Raw genomic sequence first — 8,293 nt, forward strand, 5'->3', positions numbered from 1 at the left:
CAGCAGTAATATCTAATGAAGAAACAGCTTCTTGTGGAAAGAAACAGGCATTGGGACAGGGCACCAGGTTTGAGCCATTTGAGTTGTAAGCTCCTTGAGGAAACTATGGCACCTTACTTTGTTCTTGGGGACAGTGCTAAGGGCAAAGGAAAGGGGTCCCCAGGTCTGAACTCCATGTAAGGCATAACATAAACGCCTAGAATCACAGCGTAACAACATAGCCCAAGGAAAGCTGCTTTCTCCTCCCACCTGCCCCAGCCTGTCTCTTCTCCATGTCTCAGCCTGTGTGTTCAGAGCAATATGAAAGTAAGGGGATGCAGGGCAGACTGTGAAGTGCTAAAACTACTTAAGCAAATACAAGAGTATTCACAGTTTTGAGAAGAGCTCCAATGTATGGAACTGACTATAAACAAAAAGCTGCTACTTTTACCTGGTTTTATTACCTAGGACACTTAAAAAGTGGGCAGTAATCCTAGGGAATCACTATAATTGAACCAGTGTGACACAGCACAAAAGCACAATACAATCCCCAGGAAAATAACTTATATTTCAATCATGACCTGAATTTTGGTGTTTGATCCCAAAAAGAAGAAAAAAAAATCTAAAAAGAATATCAGGAAACTAATCAAGCACCAACTAAATGTTAGGAATAGGTTTGATCTTTGCTGCTGCGTTCTCTAGGCAAACGGGCATGTAACTTCCCCAACCACACGCTGCCTGCTTCACACTTCTGCCAGAGTTAGCTGCAAAACAGCGTTAACCTCGGTGTCCTGCCTGCTTGACCTGAATTCCAAACACATAATACACTGTGTCCCTCTTACTTAAATCAGTGCTGGCAAAGATCTTAGCGCTAATTTAATGCTCTGCTCACTTATTACCTTGGAGAGATGTGTGGATTAAACATTTAATCTCTCAGAAGACATGAAGTAATGGCCAGCCCCATGATCATACAGATGGGCACTGGGTCACCTTTCAGGGATAAAAGCCAACAGGAACAGGAATAGATGTCCAGAACTGAAGGAACACAAGATTTTGGGGAGGTAGCAGGGGAAAGAGGAAACAGACCTTGAAAACAAGGAAAACTGAAGTCCTGTCAGCAAGACATAAACACAGTTGTGGGTTTCAAACAACTTGCAAGCCCAGTGTTTTGAACATGAAGATGAAAATAGTTTTAAACATAAGTGTGCTGCAGCATAGGTTTTAAGCACTAGTCAAACTACCGATAGGCCTGCTAAAGCCATAAAGTACTTCATAAAGTTTCTTAAGATCCATGGAAGGTCAGGTAGGACACTCCAGTTCTCACGTAAGCAACAGAGAAACCCAAATCTCTTTTTTAGTATTTCCAGGTAGGCTGATTTTGTAAGGTGGCCCAAGCAGGTAATACTGAACTATAAAGTGTCGAAAACTGTTTTCCACTAACAGTTTAAACAAAGTTCAAATGTTGATCCCTGTCTTGCTATTTATATCCCCTTTAGTGCAATTAGACAAAACGAACCCAACAAAAATAATAAGTTTATTTAATACTACTGCATTTGCACCCCTGCTTCCGCACTAATTTTCATCTAACTGTTCACTGTATTACTTTTCTTCTGTAGCTCAAAATAGCAGTGAAGTTAAGTGAGCACTGGCCATTACAAAATGCTAATATTTAAAGTAGTGTGTACGGCAGACTCAGAAAGACATCCCCAGTACCAGATCATACCACTGATGCATCCCTGCGAAACAGCACCTCTCTCCACTGAAACAGTCACTACGATCAAGAAACCCTGCACTTAATTATGAAAACACCTGCCTGAATAGTAAGTTTCTTTTTAACATTAATTAATTATTGCTTTATGCTACAATGTATTTGCCTTTGAAAAATCTGATTCTGTAAAAGTTGGCCACCTAATGTAGTTTGGTTTTTTAAAGTTACATCCTTTTTCAAGGCCAATTTCTCAGCATAAATGGTACCATATTTCTACAACATAGCTTAATTATGTATTGCACAGAAAAATCTTTTGAATATACTGGTTTTAAAACATGTTGCTTTAAAATGTGAAACAAACCAAAGGATGTGGTTTGACTTCTCTGTGCTAATCACTACAATTGTTCATGTCATCTCTTACTAATCTCTTCGGTAATTGAGGTGGTCCTGTTGATGGTCCTCCTACTAAAGCCTTCCCCTGCCTCCAATGATTTATAGAATTGTGTATTTTGATTCTCCAATTTCATTCTTCATTCTTTGCCTAAATCTTTTTGGAGATGTCTTTGGATCACCAGAAGGGATACACTGCCTCACTTGACTTTTTGATAGCATTAACTATAATTTAAATATTATACTATTCCACTCTTTTGCTTTCTAGCATTTTAGTTTCCTCCCTTTAATGCTGTTTTGCACTGAGCAAAAGAGACAAACAACTTTTAGCACATATGTGATGACAAATAGATAAATACAGCATCTTCTCTCTCCTAATGAGAGCAATAGAGTTAATCCATTGTTCATATGCGCCATACTGGTGAGTACATCCAGTTTTGTGATAACTGGGCCTTTCTGTTGAATGCTTACAATTTCGTTCCAGGACCTTACACATTTACAAAAACTCCAAATTACTTCTTTCCAGCATGTTCTACTTTGCATTTTTCAACAGTTTTATCTGCTTTTTAGGTAGGTTTATTAGATCCTTTTGGAGAGCCTTGCAATTCAGAGTCTTAATGAGCCTAAAAAATGTATCTTCTCTGCAAGCAGCATTCCTTCTGTACTCTCTCCACCCTCCCCAGCTTTTTAATAAACACCATCTGACCCAATGTGGAGCCTGGAGCATCCAGCTAAACTATTAGCCACCTGCAAACTCACTGGTTGTTCCTATTGTTTGTTCTCTGTCTTTTTGCCAGTTTATAATGTTAAACTAAATACATTGCCTTTCACCTTCTTGCTTAGTCGCTTTCTATACTTGGATTTCAATATATACAACCAGAGTACTAGAAAAGAAATTATAAAGAACTTACACAGTGACGTTATCATCTTTAAAATGGTTTGTGAAGCAGATCAACCTCCACAAAATTCAAACTTCAAGGAGAAGATGGCTTCAGAATCCAAATCTTTATTTGTAAGTAAAACTTGCAAACAGGCTAAAAAAGCGTCAACTTTGAAGTTGTTCAATCCCTAAAAATGTATTTATTTAAAAACACAGAAATGGAAAAATTTTGTATATATATGTAGTGAATATCAAGATTGTAAAAGTTGTTACAAAAATATGAATTGCACCACACTGCTATTCAAACTAAGCATATTTAAGTGACTTGCCTGGATTGGAGCAGTTTTAGACATACACTAAAGGACTTTTTCATCCCACTTCCCCATACCCCAGGCTGTGAGAAAGAAAATTGGCTTACCCATAGGTTCTGTTCTCTACCTTTCTAAATTTTTTTAACTGCGATGAAGTATGCAGCTTCCATCTAAATAGATGGCAAAAGACTGCATCATTTTGTCATATACGAATGCCATATATATGAGATACCTACACAACTGGAGATATCACTCTAAAGAGTAGAGATGGGAATGCTGCAGCAAGGATGAGATACCCAAGTGTTCTTGGCAGCTCTGCCCATCTTTCTTTGCATGGTCAGTCTAGTTTGGGGTGGGCTTGCATTAAAGTGCTAGCAGAGAATATGAACCTGCAAACCTTTGGGCTAGATGAGAAAGGTGTTATCAAGTGAAATGCGATTTTCAACTATTATCTAATAACCAAACAATAATGGGAGTTGAAGTCTTTTGCTGTCAGGGATTAAGGTGGGAGCTGTACTGGCTACACATTTCCCTTTCTGCACAATTCTACCAACTGCCCTCTCAGCTTGCAAGTCCTCTGAAGAGTTTAAAACATTTAATTGCTAACTCTGTTATTAAGGAATCTACTTTGTCAAACTGCAGCTCCTAAAAACGTTCAGTCTCTTAGAGCAAATGAGTTTTGATAGTGATATTAGTCAGAGGTGCAGCATTTAATCCCCAAATTACAATACAAGTTTTAACAGGCACATTCTGTCTGTCACCAAGATTTAGTAATTAACAAAAAAATTCAACCCCCTTCCTAACACTAACGGTTTATCAAAAGAATACCAGTAATTTCAGTTAAGATATACTGATGAACCAGTCAGAAATACAATGGGGAGACAGACATGTTTACACTATCTGATTGAAAGGGCCAAGACAGAATTCCAGAGACTTCGTTGTTGTCATAAGAGGAATAGTCAGGAACCACGTTTGTGCCCTGGAGCCAAAGGGTGTGACATCAGGCTAGAGGTGCACTGAAGTCAGAATAAAATACCTGCCATAAAACTGGTAGCCACTCGTATTCATGTGGTTAAAGAAAAGGGGAGTCTGCAGTATGATACCTGAAACAGTAAAGCTGTTGGGTTTTTTCCCAAAGATGATTGAGTCCTACGAATACAGGAGACACTTCACCTGCAGTGCCGAGCTTTGTATTTATTTTCACGGCCTCCAGCATTTTCCTTCCTTTTGGTTGTGGTTTAGTTTGTTTTTCTTTCCCCCTTCCCTTCTTGTACTTTAATACCAGGTAGTGGTTTTCAACCATTTGAACTATGGCATATAATAACCGATGAGTAACATAGCAGTAATACCAGTGGTGGCAATTTTGCTTTGTTTCATGGGAGTGTTAGAGTATTAGAGAGATGACTAGGACATGTCTCAGTGGCAGACTGATAAAATGAAAGATGAATTTTCCCTGCCTACAAGTTTTAATCATAAACATCACACAGGTTACAGGACACTGATTTTTTTCTAGGCAATGAAATAAAAAGCAAACATTCTACATATTTAAATTAATTTTGGCTTTAGAAGTTATAGAAAAAAATTACTACAGTTTATCTGTGGAAGATTTTTCCCAAGCTCATAAGCTATGAATTTCTGACCAAATGTTGAGTTTAACACACATGCCTAAAGTACTGTTGCTACTAGAATAATCAATGTTTATTATGGAGGCATACTTACCAGCTGAAGACTTTTCTTACAACTTCATGCTTTAGCCAAAACTTTTACTCTCAGTTACCTTTTCCCATCTACAACCCCTTCTTGACTGGGAGGAGGAAAATTCAGTTCCTATCTTCCAGTGACATTCCAAGGAAACTTCCTTGAAATGGTCATCCACCCTCCACTTAGAGATTCTTTTAAAACTGCCTCTTCTTAACTTAATCCAGACACGTTCCTGTTCTTTTTATGTCTAAAATATGTATTGAACTTTTGAAGTTTACCCAGGAGTGAAAGCAGAAGGTATAGCAATGTCCTGGAGTAGCATCTGACTACCCCCTTCAACCGGGATAGCACATCGATACCAGGATGGTTTGCAGTGAGCTGTTTTTAATGGACAGCTCCCAGGTGACACCAGACACTGCTGCTGCAGCAGCCGCAATATCATACATCCTTGATTGAACTTTGATTAATTTTCCAGACTTTCAGAGCCTGTGGCAAAAGGATCCACAGCGGTAGCTGCAGCCATTAACTCCATCTTTTGTGATTTCTCCTTCTTCATTATGTTTGGGTCTTGATTGAACTTTGTTCCAAGTTAGTAGCTTTTGGCTATGGACAAGGGAGATAAGACTTTAGAAACAGAGTGCAGAAGGATAATATCTGAAAAACTTGCAGTGAAAGCTGCCCGGCTACGTGGCTGTAGCTTTGGATATACCTTGATGATGTGAGTGGTGTTAACAAAAACGTTGGAATTCTGGCTAACACCAGTCTAAACAACACAAACCATTACTTTATGCAGCCGTAGTCCAAAAGTCTTCCAATATTTGTGCATAGTGGATGCTATTTTACTACGCTGAACAAATTCAAAGTTACTGCATTCACATAATGAATAAAACTACCATTCTTGGGCAACGCCAGAACTTTACAGAAGCACTTGTTTAAAATATATGAACAGGCTCAGTGGTTTCCAAAGATTATTTGCAGAGTGTGCTGTTAAATGGTGCGAGCAACTATCACACTATTTGTCTGCCGAATGAGACAACTTTACACTGTAGAGTCCACCTAGTGTCTGTTATATTCTCTTATCAAAAAAAAACAGTTTATCAGCAGCTAGGACAGATCTTACGTTTCTTGGGAAAAAACTAAACTGATAATACTTTACAGAAAATGTTACACTGAATTTTTCCAAACGATCCTTCAGTGTTCTCACTGCCTTACTCTCTCCCTCATTTTCGGTCACAGGATGTCTAAATACTTTGCTAGTAAAGGGTCATTTCAATTCTAAGATTACTTCACAAAAATAAGAATAACGCATGGTTTTCTGACTCTCTTTTCCATTAATGCTTGAATCTGTCACCGTGATACATTCTCAGAATCACTTATATCTAGCTTTATTGCCTCCTGTTGGTATTTGCCAATGGTGGTGTATAGAAATGGTATGCAGAGGTGGCTGTAGCAATCTGTAGAAATTTTTGCCAGAACCTACAAATATTGTGTAAAAGCCCCTTTCAGAGCTTGAAAACTGAAATTAACTGATGGGAAAAAAAGTGTTAAACTATTAAGGGTGATTCAAAATCCACTATGAATCAAAGATATACATGATGTTTCCATAACATCTGACACAATGAAGCTTTGTCCCTACTAGAGGCCTCTGGGCATTCCTGTGATATAAGCAATAATAGATTTGTCTCTGTGAAGCTTTGAGTTATTGTGGCACCTCCAATACAGGCAACCTTTGAAATAATTGAAAACCTGGAAATAAAAGTAACCTTTTAAACATAAAATACATACATATACATACACACACATATATAAATAAATATAACTCTTCCTTGCTTTAACCTTTTTATTCATTGCCAAGAACAGCTGGCTGAGGAATCAGCATCTGCCGTGAGCTCTCATTTATTTTCCGATGCTGCCTTGCCCCATTGCCTAGGCGGTCTCTGCAGTTCCCCTCCTCTCACCCCCTTGCCACTTTGCCTTCCTCTGAACCCAGGATACAGAGAAGCCTTCCAACACAGAGCCCTTCTCCGCTTACAGACACCCAAGCTTTCCAGCCCCTTTCCTCCTTCTGCCAACCCCTGTCTCACTGAGCTTTCTGACAGAAGACTCCTTATACAGAAAAAGGAGAATCTTTCTGCTACCTGGTGTTTTTTAGGCAGCATTAAGAACAGACTTTTATACTGGAAATTATTAGTTAAATGTGTCCAGATTGGAACTAAACTCCTTGTCAGCTGAAGCTGTATCTATCCAGCTGATCTGGACCTAGACTTGGGTAAAGTGGCTAGGATGCTTATTTAGACTGCAGCTAGCAAGTCTGGGAACTAAATAACTTGTGGGAACGTTTGAGCATTGCAACAGGTAGAAGCAATTCAAGAAACACAAAGTTGCTATGAATAAGTGTTGTGTTGGCTACTGAGTCCCTTAAATTTTAGCATCCACGCTGCTTGAAATGGATGTGAACAAGCACAAGCCTATTTTAGGGTGAGACCAGAGCTGCCCGGTTAATGACTTTGAAGCACTGGACTGGTTACCAGGGCTTTCCCTCCATTAATACCCTGGTTTGAAATAATAGGGGAGTATGCATAGCATGAAAAGTGGAAAAGAAAAATGCTTCAAGACCAACCACTTTTTAGTGGACACTGGGGGATTGCTTGGAGGAGTGCCAGGCCTAGAACAAGGTGCGAAATCATACAATTAAAAGAAGGATGGCAGGTGTAAAACAGAAGTCTCTTATGGAGCAGTGGTTTGGGGTAGAATATCTGCAGGAAGCTGACTGCCAGACCTACACAGAGGTGATTGAAGAAGGAGGCCTGGCAGGATTACCATAAGGAAGTAACGAGCCTTCAGGTATACTAAGCACACACATGGTTTGTGTGATTTTTCACAAACCTCCTTTTCTCTTTTATGTTGTCCTAATGTTAAAATAAACCATACAGTGGTGGTAAGAAGGAGCCTGAGGCCTCTATAGAGAAGAGCTGAATGGTCATTGCACTGTAGGATGTAAAGGCGACTACGCTGCAACAGACTCTATTGGAGCAGCATGGGGTTAATGGGAGTTCAGGATTAGTTTTGATGCCTTTTTCAATGTCTTGGACAGGTGTCCCCTCCTGCTGAGGGTCTCTGCAAGCTAAAGGACTTTATCCTGACTTTGCATAGCCAAAGTGACTTGTGTCGCTTGCTTCAAGGGAAGCAGGATCAAGCCCTCCAGCAGTAACTGAGAGACATTTTTATTAGTCCGGCCACATGCCTTGTTCCAAAGCCCCTCGCTCATCATAAATTTTTCTGCATTAAACTCTTCACCCAGATATGGCTCTACCATACACAGCT

Source organism: Phalacrocorax aristotelis, chromosome 7 (genome assembly GCF_949628215.1).
Source record: "Phalacrocorax aristotelis chromosome 7, bGulAri2.1, whole genome shotgun sequence".
NCBI lineage: Eukaryota > Metazoa > Chordata > Aves > Suliformes > Phalacrocoracidae > Phalacrocorax > Phalacrocorax aristotelis.